Genomic DNA, 26,956 nt, shown 5'->3' with positions numbered 1-26,956 from the left:
TAGACATGTTTGATTTTCAATGTGTATTTTTTTTATTCAACAATATTTTAAAACTGTCCTATATCAACATTTAGTAAATCTTTTGGCGATTTTAGATAGAAAATGACAATAATGTGTACCTAATACTTCAATTTTTACAAAATTGAATAATCTGCAATAGTTCGTCACGTTGGATTTTACATACTCTAAAATATTATATTGATTTCTCAATGATTGAGTTGATTATTTATACATGTTGTGAAGAGCATGCCACTTGCCTTAAGGTCACTTGCCACTTGCACCTAGTTACTCAAGTTTCTAAAAAATATTACTGAGGAGTGAAATATAATTACCAATGTACCAGTATTATTCTGTTAAATGGTATTTCATCAAATATTAAAAAAAAGAACTATATATGAGTTTATTACCCAAGGGTATTGTAATCATATAATAAGAATTAGAATGAGAAATACTAGCTTACAATCTTTGTGTATATTGCAACACATTTTATAATAGTAATTAGTATAAATAATATTTGAGCAGAAAAGGAAAACGTTGAATTTCCCCCCAAAAAAGACTAAGTTTCAAATATATACAATAATACGTGTGTATACTATTGTAAGCAAATTTGCAGTATATTGTATTCAATACTGTATATATTTTATGCTGTGAATTTTGCCTAAAATTTTAATAAAAATCAATATGGACTAGGAGTGATATTTAGAATAACATGATTAAAGTGACCAAAAAAAAATTATAATGAAACAAATACAACTTTTTTCAAAAATTAATATTCAAAGCACTATTCGTGACTAACTAATATTCGTGACTAATATTAATTCTCAAAGCTCAGTTCGGTGGCTGAGATTTTTTAAAAGCCCATACATGTACGAGTATATGTGGCTCATGGTGCATTGATGATTTATCAAAAAAGGTCCAAAAAAAATACCTTTTGAAAGCTGATATATTACATAGTATTATTCTTTTGCTTTAATTTTTGCGATTGGTTTCTAGCTTGTGGCTGCGCTGTCGGCATCAGCGCCATACGAATGACGAGCGCTTTGCTTTGTGCGTTTGTCAAAGCCCTTTCCATGCCGCTAAGTTTCGCGTTTCTCTCTGGCAGATTTTGAGTGGTTTTGACTTATGAAACCGATACACACATATTCTAGAATCAGGTCATATTATATAGGTGTTTATGAACTGTTCGTATTGCGAAAGTACCTTTATTCAGTGGAATCTGTGGATTATAAGTGCACTTAACGCGAGAGTGGTTAAAGCATCTCTCGGTGATGAATACACCGTTGGTGAAGTAGATATACAATAAAAAAAAACATGAAGCTGTAAATTTGTATAAAAACATAGATTCATTGATTTGGTAGTGTTTTGCTATAAATTATACTTTTTATGGACCGATTCTGCGCGTAACAGAGAAATGTTACGGCATAGCTATGTTACGCTCCGACTCCCATACATTATGCGAATGAATCATACTGAATGCTGTCAAAATATCATGCATTTGCTGTTCATTCCGACGTTTTAAGCATAAACTGCAACGTCACTCGTATGTTATCTAAGAGGAATCAGAAACACACACTTATCTAACATCGTTTTTTTGACATTTGTGCGGCTTTTAGATTATGTTTTGCCTCAAAAAACCTGAGAAATTCGCCTGACTGAACACCAACCGCATAACTTTTGTCTATATTACTATAAAAAATTCTTCATAACATGACCTTATCATAACATTGCGGCAGAATCGGTCCCTTAAAATTTACTTACAAATCATAAAATTTCTACATAATAATTGATTTATTCTGACATTTTACTATTTGCAGTAGTGTTAGTTGTTATTGCACCCGTGTACATGCACTGATATTCATTATTACTAACTTAATTAAAGTTTTGCTTGACAAAACGATATATTACTAAAGGTTTATATACAAACTACGCAATATATTCGATTATTCATTCATTCATTCCTTACATTGTATTATATCCATATCACGTGCATCAATAGTATACATCGTTATCAACGGTTTATCAAAATAAAAATTCAAACTACGCAAAATATTTTATTAGGTACTCATTCTCATAAAAATGCTTGTTATAAAGTATTACATGCATAAAACTGTACTCAATATGCATTAAGCCGCTTCACTTAACAATATTATATAATGCCTTCCAATATCAAAAAGTGGATATTTGTGTAAGTTTTGTCATAACAGCAAGCAATGTCTTAAACATTGTAAAAAATCTGTGAAAAAATACTTCATATGAAAAATCTTTATTTGAAAATATATTAAATACTTTAGCATCAAGCGAAATTGTGGGGATGAAAACATTACTGATCGGGCGCGTCAACATATTATTTGGTGGCAGCGACCCAACATAGTATCACAATATATTTTCTCTTCAAATTTTCTTGAAACTACAAATCATCATTCTTGCTTATAAATGACAATTCGGCAATCTTTTAAGTTATATTTCTTGATTTTTTGCGTAGCTTTTAGAGTTTTTCTAGTATATTAGCCTATTTGTGATTTTATGTTTCTGGAATATTCATCTAATAATTATTAATCTAGTATGAGTAAAAACAAATATGTGGTGTTACCTAATGTAGAATTTTTTATTGCAAATCCCGCTCATAGAGCAAAACCAATTAATATTAAAATAATACTCAAAGTTCAAAATAAATTAAAGGAAAACTGTCTCTAAAATTAATGGAAAAAAATCTAAGTCAAATTTCAAATTGTGCTCGTTTATTATATGGTTAAATACTAAATACTATATGCCTTTATTTGATATTGATAAAATATCAGCCGAAAGACGATATTATGATTATCTACATTCCATTTGTTCAAAAGCTATTTAAACATTGATGTTCTTATTTAGCTTCAGTTTTAAGACAAGTTTTTGAGAAAAAGATGCCGAAAAGTTCAAAAATGGACACGCACACACACTTTTTCACAATTTAGTCTCGAACGATTCAGAGAGATTTGAAACGTCGAGAAAACAAAATAAACGAATTTTCTGGCAAAAACAAAACACTTTTAAAAATTTAAAAAATATATATTTTTTTGCAAAAAAAAATACAGAACATATATATTTCAATATTATTTTTCAATACCAACCGTCGATGGTTTAGGTATTCAGCTTATGAATGAACTTCCACTCAATATCCGAAACTTAGACAGCAAAAAATTTCATGCTTTCCTAGTTAAACTTTTTAAAGAATTAGCTTTTGATGACATTACTGAATTTGATTTCAATAGCTATTTTCTTGCATAATCCTTATTTCTTATTCATGTAGTCTGACCATTTGATCGCCTGTACCATGTTTTTTTTATTGCTATTCTATTAATCCAAATTTTTACGGTTTTAATTTAGTATAACTTTCAACCTTGTGCAAGAATTTTGAGCTTGACTCATGGTCAAATAGACTTTAATATGATGAACTTGATGATGATCATTGTATTTGATGTTCGAATGGTTTTTTTCAGCTCTTTTTTCAGAAGCGAAATTTGTGCCGCTACTATGATTATTATAAAATTACTATCCTTTTGATATTAATTAATAAATATAATAAAATTATAAATAAAAAATAAATAAATGTTCTCTATATAGTAAGTTTTTTGAAATACAAGTTATGTATTGATGTTTATGCTAGCTCAAAATGATAATTATAACAATGATAATTATTCCACTATGGATGGCTGAGGAATTCATAATATTTTAATTAATGTTCGTTATTAATGCTGCGAATCTTCTCAAAATATCACTTTATTTTCTCATCTTCCAAAGTTAGCAGCTATTTATAAGTACCTGCTACTAGTAATACAAGTTATTAATTAGCAGTATCTGGAAACTTCTTGCAATTTTTTTTTCCTTACTCGCCATAATAAAATACGCTTGCGTTGTGTAAGTTTTCCGCTTATACTGTTTCCGGAAAAGTTCGCGAAAACTTTTCAGTTCCGTATCGTATTTTCCTCTCATTTGAATTAATAGTTTGTACAACTCGTGACAGATGATAAATCAGTTAATAAACAACTTTACGTCTTTTCGGAACTCATTTAAAGCATAGGAAAAAAAGAAATTTTAAATGTATTTTAAATGGTACATGGGTAACATTAAATTGCATTTACATTAAAATACATCTGCGTGTATATATATATATATATATATATATATATAAATATATATATATATATATATATAAATTAAATACTAGAAATATTGAGTCAAAGTATAGTTTTTGAAATAGATATTACAACTTTAAAGATTCAGAAAAATCTAAAATAATTAATCTAAAAAGCTCGTGTTTGATATCACATGTTTTTTTATAACCATGTAACATTTTATAATAGTTTCTGAAAATAGGTAACTTTGTTTTACCTACCTATTTATCATTTTTTATAGTTATTGCACATTTGTATTTCTATTTTATATTTGTAAGTTAGTAATATGGAAAATACTACTAATTTTTCATGTAAATTGATTAATATATAAAAAAATTATTTGAATAAGGATTTTCAAATCTGTATTTCACTATAGAATAAATCAAATTATAATCTACATTATAATCAATACATTACCCTTTCCACTCGGACGCTTCGGCATCAAAATACATATTGATCTTGCAATTCTAGAGTGATACGATACGATTTTAATCGCAATAAGTGTTTCTTTATTAAATCAATTCCTTATATTTTTGGGTACAGAATAAACTTCAGATCGCAAGTAAAGTGAATTGTGTGTTTCTTAATTCATTATTTAATATCACAATTGATACTAATAGTAATTCATTACATTTTTATATGATTTAAGCAAATTTGTATATACAAAAAATGTAATAATATGCGCATTTAATATGTTTGCAAAATCTGCAGATACAAATGATATAATCTGTACTACAGATTTTGTGTTTCAATATAGGATTCATAATTTTGTCATGTATAAATATGCTATAGATTTCAATTTATCTTTGTTACAAAAGGAACTGAATATATTTATTCCTGTGGAGACTGTGGAAAATAAGCTGTATTTTATTCAGAAAATTGAATATCGCCTCTGGCGAAATGAGATCAAACACAATGGTTTGCTATTGACAAAGCAATTTCACAAATCTTTCTATGTTGCAACTAACGATCGCTTTGGTTACCAAATACATATAATTCTTTATATAAAAATTCATACTATTTTATACAAAAAGACAATTTATAGATAATTATTAATGTTGACAATTATTACGCGAAAATGAAAGATGAACTAATCTAACGCATGTGTTAAAATATTTTTTTACCATGAAAAGAAGAGTAAATAATTTTGCAGCAATAAAAAATCAACTAGTGGTGTATGGCATCGTGCCTTAAGGCAAGTTGCTGGAACTTCCCGTACCATCATGTAATAATAAAAGAATATTAAAATTAAATAAATATTGCAATTTTCATAATTAGTATTTTATAGACAAAGAGCTTATGAATTGGACGATGAGATTTATATGAGTTTATATGAAAAGTCAAGTCTCAAAAATTACATAAACTACATTATAGAGTTAAAATTATTTGATATTGGAGAACATTACTTTATGCATATTTAAAAAAATCGATTCATAAAAATTGTTATTCTTTGCTTTTCCCAAACAGAACCGTTTCGTCAATACAAACAAAACGTTTTTTTAAATCATTCAAATCGGATGCTTACTTCTCTCAAAACCTGCAATTGTTTGTACATTAAGCTCCTTATCTCCAAAACTGCCTGATCTGCTCTTTCCAAAAACTAATCATCTCTCCTTCATTACGATTTGAATGCTTTTTGAATCATTGAAATCAGATGCTTCGTAATCTCAAAATCTGGAGTTCTATTTTATGCACTTTTTGCTTTGTATCTCCAAAACCGGTGGACCAACTTTTGCTAAAAGCTAATCAGCACATCTCCTTATGAATAGGATATATATGCTTAACAGTTTTCTGAACGAAATCCATGTTCTTGATTGAAATAAGTTAAATTTGTTTGCTTAATTAGAATATTCTAACTAGTAAACATTTATTTACTGATATGAAACCTATTACTTTGAAAAAAATATTTTTTAGGATCAATATTTGATTCTATTTAATTCCTTAAACTGTCTTTCAAAAAAAAATCTTAACTATCTACTCCTTTTTAAGGTCTTATAAAACGATTACCAATTTGTATGTCTAATTTAATTTAACATAAACTTTAAAATGATTTTATGCACACTTATTGAAGTTATGGAGTACTTATTTAAAATAAGCCTTAGACTTTATCCACAATTTAAAAATGTTCATACATTTTTCACCTATATGAGAAAAGTTAAATCTGAAAAATGCGCTTATGAAACCGTGTATATCATAAAGGCATATATATCTATAAGTAGTTTTCTCAAACTTCTCGAGATTTAGTCTCCGATTTGCATAAAAACATATTACATTTCATCACCTCCTGCATCTATTCGCAGCCTAGGTATCTCACGTACTTTGTTCTAAAACTTACTTCATATATTCCGGCCGGGTCATGCTCGTGTTACAAAAAATGTAAAATCTACATTTTCAATTCTTTGTCTTTTAACGATATTTCTCGTCGCAGTAAGTTTTCACAGTTGAACCGTTTCCCGACTCCGGGTTCTGCTCCGGCAACGGCTCCGGTGTTTGTACGTGTGGGCACATATGTATAGAGTCGGATAGGTTCAGAGGTAACTAAATATATTTGGTAACTGAGTTACTGTTAGTTTATCGAAACTTCAGAGTGGAAGTTATTCTCTTAGTAGGAATCACACTGAGAGGGCCGACTAAACTTTCTACTGTAGAGAGATGCTGCTCGAATTGTATCTGAGATTCTCAAGTGTAAATAAGCGTAAGTTAACGGGTTTAAACAACATTTTGTACGTAAGAATGTGATAAATCATTGTTTTTGCCTTTTAGTATGTTGTAATTGCGAAAAACTAGTAGCAAATGACATGTTTATACGTTATAAAATACCTACTAATAATAAAATTTATACTTACTATTAAAAACTTTATAAAATATCTGGTAATTTAACGTCCATTTGTCATTTTTTTATTTTTTTTTATTGGATCTCCAAAACCGTTGGACCCATCTTTTTAAAAATTTAATAGATTTTTCATTCTGAATACAAGTGAATCATTTAAATTGATTGTCGGTGCTCTCGAAACACGAGGGCGAAAATTTGTAACCGAATGTACATACATACATATTACACACATACATACATATATTTTTTCTACGATATGCTAATATGTTCAGAAACCTTTAAAGCTTAATGATATTCAAAAATGTTCATTTTAGATTTTTTTATGATTACTATAACTTACTCTACGGAAAGTTAATAAGGTTCTTATGTAGATTTTATTTACATTTTATCAATAATTTTGTTGCACCTTGTCAATGTGGATTTTATAAGTAATTTTATTGTTAGTTTTTTGTTTATTATTTATAAATCCCATTTTAGCACGTCATACAAATGATTTAACCGTTACTACTAATTTCGACTTTACTTCGAATTTTTTCTCTGAAAAATATGAAAGTTGTTTTAATTAACTCTAGTAGTCAAAAATTATGTTAATGTGAAATTAAAAACAATGTACTGAATTATTTGGTATTGCTGTTCCAATATATATTGGCGTCATAATTCGGCTGAATTTTATATCAGATATATTTTTGTATTATCACTAACTTCTAACAGGACTTAATTTATTTCATTAATTCATTATTGGGGACGAATAAATTATAATTTTGGTCAATTTGATCTTTAAAGTACATAGCAGCAAGTATTAGTTTATTACATTTTTTGTACTAAAATAATTGTATGTTTATGTATTTTGTTCAGATTAATATCTTTTAACTTATTGTCAATAATTACATTTGATCTGTTTTAACTTCTCGAAGAAGCAGTTTATTTTAACAAAAAAAAAAAATTCAACTTGATAATTATGTTTTTTTCGAAGTTTCAAGTTACTTTGAATTGTTAGAGATCTCTACAGAAAACTCGATACTTTATAAGTCACTTATATTCTGATTTCTTCCTTATGTTTTTTATTGATTTAGTCGATGTCGATATTTACATATGTCTGGAAGTTATGCAAATTAATTTAAGGCAGAATGCCTCTTACATATAGTTTTAATTTGAAATTGTTGGAAAATGTTTTATTATGGTTATATTATTTAAAATATTACATTTTAGGTAAAGCAATAATTTATGATAAAATTGCATATTTAAAATATTTATTTTTTACCCTTGTAGTATAAATTCATAGTTTTAAAAATAAAGTAATTTAACAAAAAACTACATAAGTTAAAAATGTTCAATATTCATAAAAGTCTGTACAGAATTTTTTTTCTAGTAATTTTTTAATTACTAAGTACTAATATTGGTCTAGGTCTAGTGTAAATTGATTGCTTTAACCAAGTCAATGTAATAAATTCTTCTTTGGCAAAATGCTAGTAATTTTCTACGTAAAATGAACATTAGATCTTTGACAATCTTATCACTCCCAGTTCCAACAATATTATATTCATATTTTTTTAGGAAACTTAAACTTTACTCATATTAGTAAATGTTGATCCAGTATCATGTCTACTTCTTTTTTATAATTTATAGATTATCTTTCAAGGTGTGCTTTGCTTTTATAACAAAATCCATGAAATTATTTTAATTTATGGGAAAATTCTGCTGTAAAATAAACTAATATTATGGAAATGCTACTGTTTGCATACATAGTGGTACTAAAAACTGTCAAAATGATATGTGGCTGTTGTGCAGTCATACGTTTCATATATGAAAGCTAACTTAAAAAACGCACAAACGTCTAAAAAGAATGTTATCATAAGTAGCATCTTCATGATGTTTATGTGTAAAACGCCTGATCGCGCCATAAATACATTGCATTTTGGCGAATTTATGTATCATTTTATATGAAAAAAAAAAAAATAGTGTGACAATGCCTTGCTATATAACATTGGTCTTTTTTGGGCCTGTTATAAAATATCAAATACCATTAGCTAGATACTTCCAATTAGTATTTTTTGCAAAACCCCTCACTACAATTCATAATGTTTTGAATATTTTCCAACTAAAACTAAAGTATCGTGTATAAAAATGTAATTTCAAAAAAATAAAACCTACGCTATATATCACATTATGTTATTCCCCGACATTTTTATGGTGGAGTGAAATATTTTCATTAGCTCTTCCTGGCGGTCTCCAAGAAGTCATAGTTTCTCATAGTTGAGCTCGATGTTCGCAACCGACATGTTTAAGTTTGCTCGACCAGCAGAAAACTTTTCATATAATCATAAATCCTGACGAAATACTTTAAGAATTCTGAAAGATCGGCCATGTGATCTTGTAGGTGTGTTTCTATAAAAAAAATTCGAGTATCTCTGAAAAACTACCTTTTTTATTATAAAATTTATTCTAAATAGTAATACAATTATCTTAAGGCACGATGCCATATACCAATAGTTAAGATTGTATTAAAACTTGGAAAAATTGCTCTAAAATAGTTATGTGTCATCTCCAGACGATTTTTTGCAAAAAACTAAATGGACTATTTTCATGCAATATTTTTCAAACCGTAGCCTGCATGAGCTGTTACTTTGCTCGTCTGATCATAACGCAAAATGAATCAAAATTAACATGTAATCTAACCTAATAATTTTTTAAATTTTCGGAATATTCAATTTTTGTATCATTCATTTTTTTTGTTGAAACCATTAACTTCTTTTTCGACAAGTTACTGAAACAGATTTAATTTAATAAAATCTAAATAAAACTATTGAGACTAAATTAAAATTTATTATTCACATACTATAGTCATAATATAATGAAGATTTATTCCGCTTCATTATTCAAAACCATGATTACGATAGGTAGGCAATAACTTACATCCTTCAAGGTATAAGTAAAGATACTAAAGGACACCTTCAAATTATCTATCCTTCAGATTAATAGTCTGTTGCTTGTTTTGCTATGAAAGGGTCTGGAGATTGCTTTGATTTTAGACAGTTGTGCCCATATGCATAGTACAATATTAATTAAATTTTGTAATTACAATGAGAAGACACCGGGCTTGTAAATATTAAAATATGTAAATATTTTTTCATATTTTTTCTTGCTTGGGTTAAGAATATTATTGTACAAGATATTTTATAGAATGGATTGATTTCATATTTTGCTTAGAAAACTAAATATATACTTTCTTAATTTGAATGTTCTGGATGAATACAATCTGTTTTATTGGAAACTTCTGCAACGATTTGGAAAATTCAAATACCATTGGATTAGTCTTCCTTAACATTTGAATTTTCATCTAAGATCAATTTAATTGTTTTTATATAATTGAAACTATCAATCATGCACTAATATATAATTTCAAATTATCACAAAAATATATTTTAGGTTTATTTATAACAAATTTTAATACTTCTATACACCTGGCAATTGCATATCTGTATAGAAATTTCTCGAGCGCTATTTCTTACAAATATATTTTTTATAAAAAAGTTGCTTTCGAGAGAATTATATTACAAATTTGAAAGGCGTAACAGTGAACAAAATTTTATCATTCTTGATTTCAGATAGTAAAATCATTAAATGTAAAATATTTTCTAGCATTTTTCTAGAATTTTTCTAGAAAGTGATTTCAATATTAAGACTAGAACAAAATGTTATATTATACACAACATAAAATTGAAGCTTAGAAGCACCAAAATTTATTCAAATTTTATAATTCAGATCATTAGTAGTAATTTAAAGAATGTTCTACTAAATTGAATGAATTATTGACATAATGTAATAAAGGCCGATCAGATCAGGCGGTTCAACCCAAATTACAAGGTTCATTTGTTCTAGGAACGTGGGTCCTGTCAGCACATCTTATAAGATAAAGGGTAGTTGAAATCACTAATATACCTAATGTACCTAATCAATATATTAATTAAATTTCTTCTTTGATATTTGCCTCATAATACTCAAAGCAAATTATATATCTATGCAAAACAGAATAGTTGAATAGTTAAAATATAGCGTATTTCATGATAAAAAAAGTAGTATAGATTTGAAGCCCTTGTAATTCTTAGAACTTGTTCTATCACTATTTGAAATTTAATATCGTTAAATACAATTTCCATAAATTTATTATTAAAATGTGCCCATAAGCATATGAAAAAAATGGGTTTTTCTAGATACTGCTACAAGCTGTTAAAATTTTTTGCTGATGCAATGCTTATATAATATAATTATATACCAATGAAATCTACTGATACTATATAGCACTGTGTATTCACAATCAATTATTCCATGATAATGATAAACTTTTTAACCTTTTATTTTGTTTTCATTTCATTTTATTTTAAAAAGCAAAAATAATTTATCAAAATACACAACGAAGCTATTAACGTTCAATTCACCGACTTCCTTATAAAAACTATCATAAATGATATCGAGATTAATAATTTACATAATTTTTAGTAATTGAAAGATCTCATAATTCAATGTATTCAGTTATTTTGATCTTCTTAGTTACAATGTATTCATTCTTATCAGTTAGATTCTTTACATTTTGTACTAACCCTTGAATGTTGTGTTGATAATTCAAGGATTCTAAATTCTAGACACTTAGGAATATATGACATCAAAACACGCAGGTTTTCAAGAATTTTATAATTAAAAAAAAATATATATATATACATAAACTAAAACACTATACAAAACACATAGACATAAAAACTAAATGACTTTATACATTAATATAAGTAATATTCTTATCTTTAATAAAGATTAAGTTTTAGATATTTGTGTATTTAAATATATACATTATAGTGTATTGTGTTACCTAGTGTACAGTAGTGTACTATAGTGTATAGTGTATTTAACCCTATATTTGTTACGTGTTTTAATACGATTTTTCGAATATTTTGCAGAATAAGAAAAATATTTATTTTTTGATGCTTTACTTCATTTTCAGTATAGTCTATTCATTGATATTACAATAAAATAATATAAATATCATTTATTTGCTCGAATTTTAACTTCAAAGTGAGAAAATTGTATTTGATTACTCAAAGTACTTTAAAGTTTATTACGCTAAAATGAAAGTTGAACAAAAATGAAAAGTTCATCGCACTGCAATCTTTTGGCCAATTTTAGTACCGAAAACTGCCAAAATACTATATGATTACTATCCAGAAAACGCACAAGCTGAAAAAAATCTTATCATAACTACATCTTTGTGATGTGTCGTAATATGATATGCGATAAGTAGATTTTATGTGTAAAGCATCTGACTGCAGAGTAAATACATAGGATTTTGACAGTTTTTAGTACTATTTTATATGAAAAACTTAGCGTAACATACCCTTGCCATAACACTGATCTATTTTACGGCAGAATTGATCCGTTAATATGTATTCAAATCCTTTATTTCATAGAATGTTACCTTGAATAAACAAAATATTGTAATACAATTACTACCTCGGATATTGTCATACAATTACTAAAAAAATAAAAAAATCACTTTTTTAATGATTTAAAATTATAAAAATTAATATTAACGACAAGAGAAATGAACTAGTGCTAAACGACATTTGGTAAGAAAAGTTTCATTCAAATTTAGTAAAAAGCAAAGGTAGTTACTAAATATTGAAGTAATAAAAATTCATATTTAACAAATAACATTTTGATTTTACAATTTTAAATTTTAAATTTTGATGAATAAATAAATCACTTTTTGTATGTCTGATACTGTATATGCAAGTTCGATAAGACTACGAATTACAATTTTTTAGTATTAAAAATTTTTATCAAACCTTTAACATATATATTTTAAACAATTAATTGCAAAGTAATGTTCCAACACATCTCTAGAAATAAATAACTAGTATAATTCTCAACTGCTATCATTCGATAAGTTTTTAAATTTTTAAAATCTGTTGAGCATTTTTTCTGACGTGCTTGATAAAGTTGGTGCTTTTTTTGCCAATCACATAAAATCGACTTGATGGTCGATTACATCAAAGAGCTGATCAATGCAAATCTTTAGCGAATTACATCAAATTGCTTGTGAATTTCTAAAATCAGTGCAGCCTTTTTCGAGAAACTTTGAGGAATTGTGAAATTTTGACTAGCATACATACTTTTTACGGTTTTGGTTTTATAACAGCTCTAAACTTAGATAATTCTTCAATATTAGAAAATCGGATTTTCTGAAAAAAAAACTTTATTTGCGATGTTAAGAAACTTATTTTTAAACTCTGAATTTGTTTGAATTATTTTATTATTAAATTCTTAACGATTAATTAATTAAATTTGTAATTCCATAATGGTTTATTTATTAAAATGTGTCATTTTTCTTTGAATTTAAGAGTTTCATTATTAAGCTATTCGTTAAAATGCAAAATGAATACATACGTCTTGATTATTCTTCCCTCGTTGACTTACAACGAAACTCATTACGCGTTATCAGAGGTACACGGCCGCTTATCGTTTATACTGGCGCGTTTATTTCCTCGCGCACAACCGAACATCCGAAACAAGCCGCCCGCTACCACCAGCCAACGCTTTAATATGCACGCAGTAAAAATGGCTTGATACGAAAGTCGGATGCCGATTACATCGACGGACCTTTAGTTGTTTTTTATATTATATTAATTAAGTTGTATTATGTGATAAATAAAGTGTTTGTTATAGTACAGGTCATTATAAATTAAAGTTTCTATGATTATAATGATATAAAAAATTGAGACTGACCGGTCTACTCCCTACAGAGTAGCATTAGGACTTGAAATGCTACGGAATACCAAAGCGCGTAAGCGCCGCACCGCCGTCTAACGGATAAACATTGATACGGAACCCATAGGAATGTAAACAAAATGTATACTTATTGCTAAAATCTCTATGAAATATCTGATAATTTGATGTGCATATGTCTAATAATTATAATCATTTTTGACCGCCAAATGGCATTTTTTGTACTATTTTCACTAGATCTCCGAAACAGCTAGAAATGCCTTCATAAAAATTCAAACATTTTTTCATCTTGTCAATACAAGTGAATTGCTTTTTGATTTATTAAATGGAAAGCACCGTTATCTTAACAACTGAGTTACTGTTTGTGGGACTTTTAACCCCTTATCTTTGAAACGATCAGACCTGCCTATGCGAAAACTAATCAGCACGTCTCCTTATCAACAGCAATGAAATGTTTTTTGAATAATTGAAATCGGTTGAACCATGTTCTCAAAATCGTCGACGCAAATTTGTATCCGCACACGCACATACATCAATTTTTTCTAAGATATGCAAAAATGTTCAGAAACCTTTGAAACGTAAAGATATATAAAAAATTTAATTTTCGATATTTTGCGATTACTATAACTTACCACTACGGGAAGGTAACAATTAGTTTTTTTATATAAGTTTTTATATCATTACTTCACCATTCATTTTAAAACTAATTTGGACCCTATATTCTTGTATTTAAAATTTTTGCATCACTAGAATTGGAATGGAATCCAAACAATTATTTGATGTGATTCACAATATGCGAGATTAAATTAAACAATTTAAAAACAATTCTGTTGAAAACTTTGGTGACTACTTGAAAATTTATAATTTGAGCTTTGTTAATTAATTGAATTACATAACCTTAATTTTGAGAATATTTTGAAAACTGAAAATTCTTCTAGAAGAAATCATCGATTTGCTTTGAAATACAATAACACTTAAAAAAAAAAAAAAACTAATGTAGTCAAATATGTCGGATTGATGAAAACAAATCCTATGTTTTCTGAAACCATATTTCATTATTCAAAAATATTTAATATTTAAATTTATTCAGAAATTTTCCGAATAGATAATTCTTGGCCCTTAACTTCATTATCTTGAAAAGGAAGTGTACATAAAATACCATTTACTCTCGATTTTTACATTTTAAAATGCAGTTAAATATTTTCTAGATATTTCTATTACTACCTAATAAAATAGTTTTTTTTAATTAATAATATGGTTATTAAAACATAAGTATATAATTTGTTTTCATTCATCCACCATTTTGCTGTATACTATTATAAAAGTTACCATAAAAATATGTACAATCTTGAACGTGAAATACATGTATAGACAATGATTAACTATTAGTTTTTTGTTCTAATAAATTACATAAAATAAATATCTATTGATAAACAGTAGATAATTTCATTCAAATACTTTTAATAGCTCTGAATTTTCTGTTAAATCTTTTGTTCCAATTATTTAAGCAAATAGTTTTTTTTTTATAAAAACTCGAAAACTGTTAAAACCCTGTTAGGAAAAATTACTATCTAAACACTGCTTTTCCGAACTGGATTTTTGTAAAAGCTCTATATATATACAATATTAAATTATTCTTTTCATAATATTTTGTAAATAGAGAATTTCGAAACCCATTGCTTTGTTTATGCCAGTACGCTGTTATTGTTGTTTTTTAAATATATTTTTTAAATGTTAATAAATTTATTAACTTTTAGAAAATTCTATTGCAGTTGACTTACATGTACGCTATCCATCTTATTTTTATTGTGATTTTACAATATTTCCATTTTTGTTTATACATTATTTATAATAATCTCAATGCGGAATTGAGATCATGATATATTTACGAATTGGCCAGTAATGCAAAATTATATTTCCACTCTTTAATCATAATACAAATTACTGTAATACGGACATTGTTATAATAGTAAATTTTGTAATTGCATCCGACCAAAGTACACCGCATTATACTGCGGCTATAATTACACCTAATTAAAATTGTTTAGAATTAACTGTAACAATGCGAAACGTTAAATATTAAACTATAATTAAACCGATTTCAAATTAGTATTGGACACACAAATGAGAACTCATGTACCATGAACTATATACGTTGCAATATTTCTATAATAAAATGTATACCTATTTGTTTAAATTTCCGGAATTTATGCGCCTGGTTGATTGAATTATTATAAAGCAAATAGAAATGCAATTGACAAAGTTCATTTATTCAACAAGTGCGTGAAATATTTATTAGATTCAAAAATTACATATTAAATATTTCTGCTTATACTAAACACCGCAATCTGATATCAAATCATTCTCTATTTGATCTAATTCCAAATGATTTTCATAATGATTATATACGATGCTATTTTGATTACAAATACGTACAATTGGAGATTAAAAGTTTATCTTATCTATTTAGCAATTTTTTAAAAGAACATTTATTTTCCGAACTGAGAGAATACAAATCGAAAAGCATTAGGCGTTCTTTGATAAGTTGTATTTTGTGAATGAATTAATTGCCCGCTTAATTCAAGCTTTTATAAAAAATTTTGAGATTCTCATCTTAGAAAAGCTTCAATTTTTTTTAAACAGCCAATAGTTTACTCATTACATGATACAATCTTAGTTTCAAATTCGATATTATCTCTAAATTGTATACTACTACTGAAGAACCTTCAAAGAAATATTAATATCGTATTTGAGTGAGAAATATATTTATTTTTTAAATTAATAAGTAAAATTTAACTTTTAACGTAATCTATTTCAACGACCTTTTTCATACTCAATTTTAAAATTCATATAAAACCAACAAAAAATTGAACTGTTCCATGAACACCAACGCATTTAGAACAGTTGCAAAAAATTACTTAAATTTTAAAAATACACATGTTATGACGATTTTGAATAATTTGGCAGTTTCTGAGAAAACACATCAGATTCAAACGATATTTTACTTGGTGTTGACGGAGTTAATTGATTCTATTTTTTTGAAGGTAGGTCCAGCGGTTTTTGCAGCTACATGAAAAAAAAGTTTAAAAAAATTGGCATTTGGTAATCTGCAATGTGATCATAACAAATCATTATTATTGATTCATATGCATGTAAAAATATTTATACAGAGATGACAGATATAACAGGTAGTATAAAATGAACTGGAATGAAGCGTTGTTATGGCAACCCTATGTTACGCTCTTTACTTCATATGAAATGATAGTAAAATCTATCAAAACTCTATGTATTTGCTGTGCAGTCGTTTCAAATATGTCAAAAGAAAGTTGTCATCGATGATCACACAGTAAATAGATTTTGACAGTTTTTACTACCATTTCATTTGAAAAAAATGGGAGTATCTTAGCGTTCTCCCAAAAACAATATGTTATAGTCCATTTTACAGAGAGAGATCATTTGAAATCTTGTATCTTATACATTGATTATTTACACATACCGAAATTCATCCAACTTGGTTTAAGGCAATATTCCACTACTACTTAATTTTTTTTCTTATTACTAATTTATTTCTTCAGAAAATTTTATTCATATATAACTTGTTTCGATCTTTATTCTATTTTTAAAGTATACACTACAAAACAAATAACACAAGTATATCTTTATCTTTTCAATCCACTTCAATAAGTCATACTACAACAATATCACCTCACACTTCTTACCAGAAACTGACGCTACCTAGAGCCCCAGAGAACGCTCAGATGAAAATATATACATAGAAAATATCTATCTAAAGTTAAATATTTTCATAAGTATTCTAAAAACGGTTTTCTTTTGTGTTCACAGATGACTTGTTAAGAAACTTTTCCAACCGCGTACACTCGATCTTGCTTTCGCGTTATGTGTACTGTTCGGAATCTATTTAAAATTCAAGTTGACGATAAGTGATGCAAGTCAGGGAAAAGAACAGCCGTCATTAGCATTCTTTTTACAAGTGCAGCGTTTTCATTAGCATGCCACCGAAGGGTGCCCCGATGGGGGATGATAGGCTCTGTCTCCTGCCCCCATTTGAGACTCCGCCGAGTGCACACAAAGGAGTTTTAATAAACGCGGCAGCTGCTGGTCGCGTTCTATGTTTTTGAAGAAAGTAGAACTTGTTTTTTCATTTACTTAACCGAGTTGTTTTTCCCCTCAGCGCGTTGAATGATGAAGATGTCGGTAGATTGGAGATGTTTTTCATCGTTTCTAAACTTTTTATTAAATGGCGGTCGTATATTGAATTTTCTATTTATTAATTACAACTTCAACAATTTGTGTTCACATAATATTAATAAATATTATATATAATATATAATAATATTAATAAAAACTAGTTGGTATTGGTATTTTGCATTGTGGTAAGTTACATAAACTTCCCGATACGTGTAAATAATCGACATAATCAATAAAAAATAAATTAATTTATGAGTGATTAAAAGTATTCCGAGTGGATTTATTACACATGATTGAAAACGAACCAATACTTAACGTGTATTTTCTTAAAGCCAATTTTAAATAATCAATTTTTATAATTTAATCAGTTTCCGTAGGGCTTTAATGGTTTAGTATGTTCATTAAGACCAAGTACTCTATCGTTACACCAAGTAAATCGCCTAATCTTAATTCTAACAAACGTCAAAAAAACTACTCATTTTCTCAAATTTTGATGAATTTTTGAAATTAAACTACTTTTCGTAAAGCCGTAATATTTCAGTAAGTTCTATAAGACCATATATCGCCAAAAAAAGTTTCATAAAAATCGGCTTCAATTATTTTTTCAACAGTTAATTACAACAATACAGCTGGGTAGATTTTCATCTAAAACTAATCAGTATCATTCTCAACTAATATCTTTCGAACAGTTTTTGAATTTTTAAAATCGATTTGGTAGTATGAGCTTAAATGTGGACGAAAAGTTTAACACTTTTTGCCAAATTACAAAGAAAGAGCTCGGCCGATCATCGCACAAAACTGAGAAAGAATAATTCTCATCGAGATACATCAAACGGCTTTAAAATTTCTGAAATCGGTTCAGGCGTTTTTTTAAGCAAACGTCGATGAAAGATCTAATTTTGACAAATGCGAGAAAAACGATACCAATTTTTACAAACTTTGACGACTTTTCAAGGTTAAACGAGTTGTCTTAGAGCCGTAATAAGACTATGGTATCTACCGTCAAAAAAAATTAAAACATATAAAAGTCGCCGATAAAATATTTTTTATCAATTTATTACAAGAAAACCGCCCGGCCGGTTTCTGAATTTTTAAAATTGATTCAGAATTGCGAGCTATAACGTAAACGGATTTTTTTCACTTTTCTGCTCTCTAGAAAGAAGAAACGGCTTGGCCGATCATCGTGCTAGCTCTCATCGAGATACATCGAATGGCTTTTAAATTTTTGAAATCGGTCCAGCTGTTTTTGAGAAATCGTCGATTTACGGCAAAAAATCTGTTCACATTCATACAAACGCACATACTCTTTCTAAATATGGTCTCATTCGATTCAGAATGGCTTGAAACGTCGAGAAAACGTATCGGATTTTTTTACGAAAACAAACTTATCACTTATAAATTAATTTATATTTTATTGATTAAGTCGATTATTCACACGTATAGGGAAGTTCATGTAACTTGCCTCAAGGCAAAATACCAATACCAACTAGTTATTGATATTTTTTGGTACTAGGTAACTCAATAATTGGTCCATCACTTTCCATGTATTTTTCATAACAAGGCTACCCATTGTTTGTTTTAGTCTAGTTTTTCCATGTTTTTCATACTGCATACTAGTGACTAGAATGACAGTTTCATTTGTAGCTCAGGTTACTTACAATGTAATATAAATATATAATGTCTCAATATTTGATATTGTATTGCTTTATTAGATAAAAGAAAATCAACACTACAAATTACATAACCATCAACAATAATTTAATTTCAATAATACTTGAAAAACGCGTTAAACCATTTTTTTCCTACATTTTCAATAATTATTATGTGTAGATAAAAGAAAATAAGCATATGTTCAATGCTTCCAATTACTAATTTTATTAAAAAGTATTAATAAATACTAAATTGATTCCACAATTATCAACAATATTAAATTTTCAACACTATTTGAAAATAATGATGCTTTTGTCATTGGTATCACATATTAAAATATTATAATATTTTAGTGTGTGGCACTATACTATCACAATTTCTAACCTATATTTTCAATGAAAGTTTTGTGTAGGTAAGAAAATTAACACATTCTTAATGGAATAACTCTTGAATATATTAAAAATTAAAATTAATTTTAATCCAATTTACGACCCATATAGTAAAGCATTAACTTCTGAATTTTAATTAAAACTTTCGATTTGATCTATATCTAATGAATATAATATCCATCTACTCTAGAACATAAACCGCGATTCTTTTCAGGTGTAGTAATGGTCTTTCGTACATGATTCTTTTTACTTATTCTGGTGATGGGTGCGGCCTGAACACTTCCATAGATTAAGTTGTATGTCGGTTCGTAGTATCTTTAATGGAGTGCTTGTTCTAAAACGTGAAGTCATCCGATGACTTGATACAGTTGCTCGGAAAAGAAAATGATTGAGATTGTATAGTGCACGCACACTTGAATAAATCGCAGTTGGTTAATGGTCTTATAAATTTGCAGAAATAAGTAGTACAAAGACGTTTGCATGCATTGCGATAAACGCCATTTGATTTGATTTTTTTCATTAAAAATAGATTTTTTATATTACTATCATACCAGCAATTTCTAAAATGTACTTTGGCTTACGTACTTTTATATTAAATATTACATAATTTTCCATTAATTTAAATATTTATGTACTTAATGACTTCAATATTAATATTTCAAACAAAAGTTGATGCTTTTAAACCGGAAACCTACGGTGAAATTTACTCAAAAGTATTTATAAATAGTATTTGGTAAGTACATATATAGAAATTTTTTAAACAAGAACACTACTACAGTTTACAAGTTATATCGAATTTTAAACTTCCGTAATTTTGAATTTTTGTAATAATTTTGCACTATTTATTGCCATCAAAAATAACTCAAATTTTTCAAAATTGTACTTCTTTGAGTACTATTTATTTTTACTTCCCATAGGGTAAGTTATTGTAATTGTCCAAAAATCGAAATTGAAAATTTTCACATTTCTTCGCGTTTTGAAAGTTTCTGAACATTTTGGCATACCTCATAAAAAAATGGGATGTGTGTGTGTATATGTATGTATAGATTTAATTTTTCGTCCACGTTTTCGGTCGCACAGATCAACCGATTTGAATCGTTCAAAAAACTTACGATTCCTATTGACAGGAAGATGTGCTGATTAGTTTTTGGCAAAGGCAGATTCAGCGTTACATAGCAAAAAATGCAGAAAATAGAAATTGAGTTTTTGAGTAAATAGAGCATCTGATTTGAATGATCCAAAAAATATTCAATTCATAATGACGGATAGAAATTGTGATTAGTTTCTGGCAAAGGCAGGTCTAGTCGTTTTGAAGATACCAAGCTAAATGTGCAAAAAAATGGCAGTTTTCAATAGAAATAAGTATCTGATTTAAATGAGTCAAAAAAAATTCTGCTTGTTTAGACAAAATAATTGCTTTCGGGAAAAAAATATTTCAATTTTTTTACCAATTTTTCTCCAAAGATTTTTTTTTTATATCGAAAATAATTCAGATTATAATTTTAATACTGATTAAGGTTTGAAAAACCTCTTATGTACTTTAAATAATTAATTTTAACTTTGTAATTCAGTTTATATAATTTTTATAGATATTAGACAATGCTACAGTATTTATAATAATCTATTATAAATATTTAATATTCCTCGAACATTTCGTTACGGTACGGAAAGTTGTACAAATCACACACACCACTAGTCTTATTTTCATTTTGATTGTATTGTCATATTCTTGTAATGTTATTTCTTTCACAATTTTATTCATTTTATATAAAAATCGACCATTTTCTATTTTTCTCAAATATATTGTTTGTTTAAATCTTATCAAGATCATGTTTCTTGATAGATGTTCTGAAGATGGGACGTAACTAGTTCCGAAACGTCGACAGTAAATAAGTAAAAAATTGTTTTTTTTGAAAACTTTTGTTTTTTATTACTTTTTGGATTTTTTGTTCGAAGCTCTACAAAATATTTACAAATCTCAGACTCTAATAAAATAAACTTGAGATTGAGATTGTTTTTACTAATACAAAGATTTGGGTCGAAAGAAGTGTTTTTTTTTTCTCGTCTCACAGCCCGTTTTAGGACTTTCCAGGTATATAATGTCTCAAAATACTATTTTGTATTCTATATTCTGTGTACGATAATGTTTATCCGTAAATGAGCTCTTTCAATGGTATACACCCAGCTAAAAAATATTTAGTATTATATTATAACTTCTACACAATTATGATTTTATAATTGTGTAAAAGTAATAGTATGCTAATCAAACTACCTAATGAATGTATAATTAATTCTCGAAAGGGAAATAATAAAAGAATGTGAGGTATTATTATTTCGTGAAAAATATTATACACAAAGATGAATAAAATGAACAAAAATGTTTGAACTATTTGCAAACTATTTCCAAAGTCTTAATAAATCCTTATATATGTGAACAACACACTAGAGAACACATTTGTGTCAAGTAATATGTTTCAAAGTTGTCGGAGTTGTGGAAATATTTAGTGGATATAACTCCTCTCTGAAGCAGGGTCAATCCTAACCGATCCTTCGGATATGATAAGCCCATTTCTAATATATATATATATATATATATATATATATATATTAATATAATATAATATATATATATATATAATATATATGCCTCTGTGAACATTACAGTGTGTTTTAATATTTAAATCACGTTTTCTCACTAAACCCAAACTAACTACACTTTCACATAAGTGTTTTGTCGTCCACACGAATCACTCAAGCCCTCATAAGTGTTTTTCACTCGACAAAAACTTACCTTTACTTTTTCCGGCTGCCTATGCACAGATATATGGAACGAATGTTGCCTCATGAATTTTGAATATGTCCCACAAAAGAGTCTATGTATATTTATGCGGAACCATCCCGTTCCTCTGTGCTTTTGCGATACCAGATGTGTACACTACTATGTTGTTACGTAGAATGTATATTAGAATAATATACATCGGCTTGGGAATACCGCGAGCGGGCGCAATGGAAATGCGGCCGGTGGAGACGCGCGAAATGGCACGGGGATATGGTATTTTTTTTTTAAAACTTTTTGCCGTTAAGGGTCATTAAGACTCGTAGGGTAATATGGTGCGTTATAACGTTTTTATGTTGTACATGCCTACGTCCATTAAGGTGAGTGCGCTCGTTATTTTGTTTGACCGAGAATTATAAAAATTATTTATTCAGTGAAAAACGTGAACAAGGATTAGTTAACACTTATGTGATAAAACATTTTTTCATAAACTAGTGATGAATAGTATCGTGCCCTAAGGAAATTTTTTGGAACTTCACATACCGCAATAAAATATTTGAGAAATTTTACATGTTTTCAAATAGATTCGTATTTTATACCCAGAATATGAGACCTCATAAATTGGATGATTATGCATTTACAAATAATTACCAAAAACATGGGTCATGTGCGTTTTGTCTTTCAAAAATGACTTCAATTTATAGAACATCACTGATGATGTGTGATATTTTGCTTTGAGGTATATTTCTCGTTCAACATAACTTGCATTATTTAAAAACTATGCATTCAATCATATTTAATAATTTTTCATATTATTTGTGATTTTATTTTAACTTCCCGAATAAGAATATTTTTATCAAAAAATCAAATTCGCTAATTTTGTTTGCTCGACGTTTCAACCCATTCCAAATTGAATGAGACCAAAAGTGGAAAAAGTATGTATGTGTGTGTGTATGTGAACAGATTTTTTGCCGTAAATCGACGTTTTCTCGAAAACGGCTGGACCGATTTCAAAAATTTAAAAACCATTCGATGTATCTCGATGAGGACTATCGTTTGTAAGTTTTATGTAATTTTAAAAAAGTGTTAAACGTTTCATTTAAGCTCATACTACCAAATCAATTTAAAAAAATCAAAAACTGTTTGAAAGATATTAGTTGGGAATGATACTGATCATTTTAGGTCAAAATCTACCGAGCCGTTTTCTTGTAATTAACTGTTGAAAAAAAAATTTAAGACGATTTTTACGAAACTTTTTTTAGCGATATTTATCATGGTCCTATAGAACTCGCTGAAATATTATGGCCTTATGACAAGTAGTTTAATTTTAAAAATCCATCAAAGTTTGAGAAAATGATTAGTTTTTTGACGTTAGCTTAAATTAATATAAGGCGATCTACTTGGTATAATAATAGAGTACTTGGTCTTAATAAACATACTAAACCATTAAAGTCCCACGGAAACTGGTTCAAATATAAAAATGTTGATTTTTGAAAATTTTCTTTTAGAAAATACTCCGAGTTAACATGTTCGTTCGTTCACAATTACGTGTAATAAATCCTCTGGGAATACTTTTAATCACTTATAAATTAATTTATTTTTTATTAATTAAGTCGATTATTTATACGTATCGGTAAGTTTATGTAACTTGCCTCAAGGCAAAATACCAATACCAACTAGTTAAATTTTTTTATTCATTGTTTGGAATTAGTTTAATTACAATTGTTTTTTACCGATAATATTTCAAGTGACTTTATTTAATCAGATATTTAATAAAAAAAAAACTCGTAGTACCAAACCAAAAAATAGAACAACAATTCAATAAAATGAATGGTTTCGCTGTGAGTTTACATATTTTGTTATGAATAACAATACATTAATTATCGATGCAATGATAAAATCATACTTCACATATGTTCTGCCAGTTCCATGCTACGCTGAACAAGTTATGTAAATAGCAATAAAAAATTCTACACAATAATTTTAATTTAGTTTTAATTATTTAATTAGCGTAATATGAATATAGAACTCTTTTAGAATTTAACAAAAATCATTGCAAGCATGTATGTAGTAAATTTAATCAATTAACACTCGTATGAAATTTAATAAAAATGTTTAGAATACTTTCGTTAAACATATCATTCGATAAATTTATTTCATATGGTTATGCTATCACAATATATTACATATAGTGGTAAACCTGAATAAAATATTCACATGTTTTATGTACTATACAATGCGAAATTCAATTTCACATGAAAAAATATTCATTTCAGAAATATCAGAAATTATGTATTCTCCTTCTATATAATATACCTCCACATAGAATGTTTATATCAACAAGTAGCACCGTTTGTTATTTGAAGCAACTTGCCATCTGGCTACACATGACTTCTTCCCCTTTTCATTTTATTTACATCCACAAATGAAATTCTCCTTAACTATACTGGGACTCGTACTCCGTGTGAATGTTTTACTTCAGACTTTTGTTGGACGTGAACCAAGGACTATTCTTCAACAAGATTTATCATGATAAAAACTAACTTAGATTAATAATGTGGGATTGATGTGCACAAAATATTAGGCAAAAAATCAATCACTGCAAGACTAAATTTGATTGACTATTGACTGAGATTACCTTGTTCTTTTTTTCTAAATTTTTATCAGGAAATGTAAATAGTACGTATATCAAATTAAAACGATCTAAACTACCGATTTAGCTGGGAAAACCATAAAACTTGTCAAACTTTAAGAACAATACCTTTTTCAATATATATTGAATTAAATTAAGAATTTTGACTATAAAATTTGGATGTGATGTTTACCTATATTATTTCAATTTATGATTTCAATATATAATTATAAGTCTATTTTGCTACACGTAGAATGTTTTCATGGAATGCACTTAGGAGTATATAGAAAGTGAAAGGAAAGGGAGATTATAACAGTATAAAATCGTACATTTTCAATGGTCATTCATATTATAGTACAGTGTTCAAAATAAAATACGAATCATTTGCTGCATAGTTGAAATTATTATCATTCTTATGAAATAGAAATAAAATAGATAACTAGTGGTGTCTTGCATTGTGCCTTGGGGTGAATTGCTGGAACTTCCCGTACCAAATTAAAATTTTGAAAATCCGAATTATTTTCGATATTCAACAAAAAAAAAAAAAACAATAAAAATTGTTTTTTGAATCACTTAAATCTAATGAACCGTGCGGCCTAAAACGTGGACGAATAATTGTATTCATACATACATACATACATACATACACATATACACACACATCCATTTTTTCTAAGGTATGCCAAAATATTCAGAAACCTTCAAACCGTGAAGATATGCAAAAAATTTCAATTTTGATTTGTGGACTATTACAATAACTTAACCTACATGAAAGATGTTAGTTTTGTATGATAATTTCATTAATAAATTTCAAATTAATTACTGTTTTTCTATCGTAGGGCTCAAACAGACAACTCAAACACATTATACAACGCATAATTTTAGTAATTCAAAATAATCAATTTAACATTTGAAAATAGCATGTTGATAAAGAATTTGTGGTCGTCGCATATAATAAAAAACCTTAAAATTATCTCCACATAAGTTGTACGTGGGAATCAACCATGAATCAACTGAGCATTGGCTTTGTTTTTTTTTTATAAAAACAAAATGTCATGACATTTATAGAATTTTTAATCAATAAATTTTAATATATAAATCAAAATTATCTTTTATAAATTTATCTGTTTTCATATTGATGAATATTTGAATGTAACTTTGAATTTATAGATTGATTTTTTTTAATTCAAATAAAAATACGTTACTGACAATCAAATCTTTTTAAAAAACAAAAACCCGGACATAATTTTATTTTTCTTACAGATAACTTCGGAAATGTCAAAACATATATTTAGCACCTTAGCTATAACATTTATTGTCTCTGTGATGCAGAATGACATGAATGCTAGAGCATTCAAAATTAAAAGTCAATTATCTTTGAATTTAATTTTATATAACCTAACGCTCTTGTAATTATTATACTGTCAAGATAACGACTAATTGATTCTTTAGATATTTTTGTAACTTATATTATCTTGCATAGTAACTCGAGCAAGAACATTGCGTCAAATAGAAGCGTGATACTTGACGTGAATGCTA

This window comes from Ctenocephalides felis, unplaced genomic scaffold (assembly GCF_003426905.1).
Source record: "Ctenocephalides felis isolate EL2017-DRISC unplaced genomic scaffold, ASM342690v1 CF-g0.4_SCAFFOLD_01170, whole genome shotgun sequence".
Classification (NCBI taxonomy): Eukaryota; Metazoa; Arthropoda; class Insecta; order Siphonaptera; family Pulicidae; genus Ctenocephalides; species Ctenocephalides felis.
Note: the sequence above shows the minus strand (reverse complement) of the source record.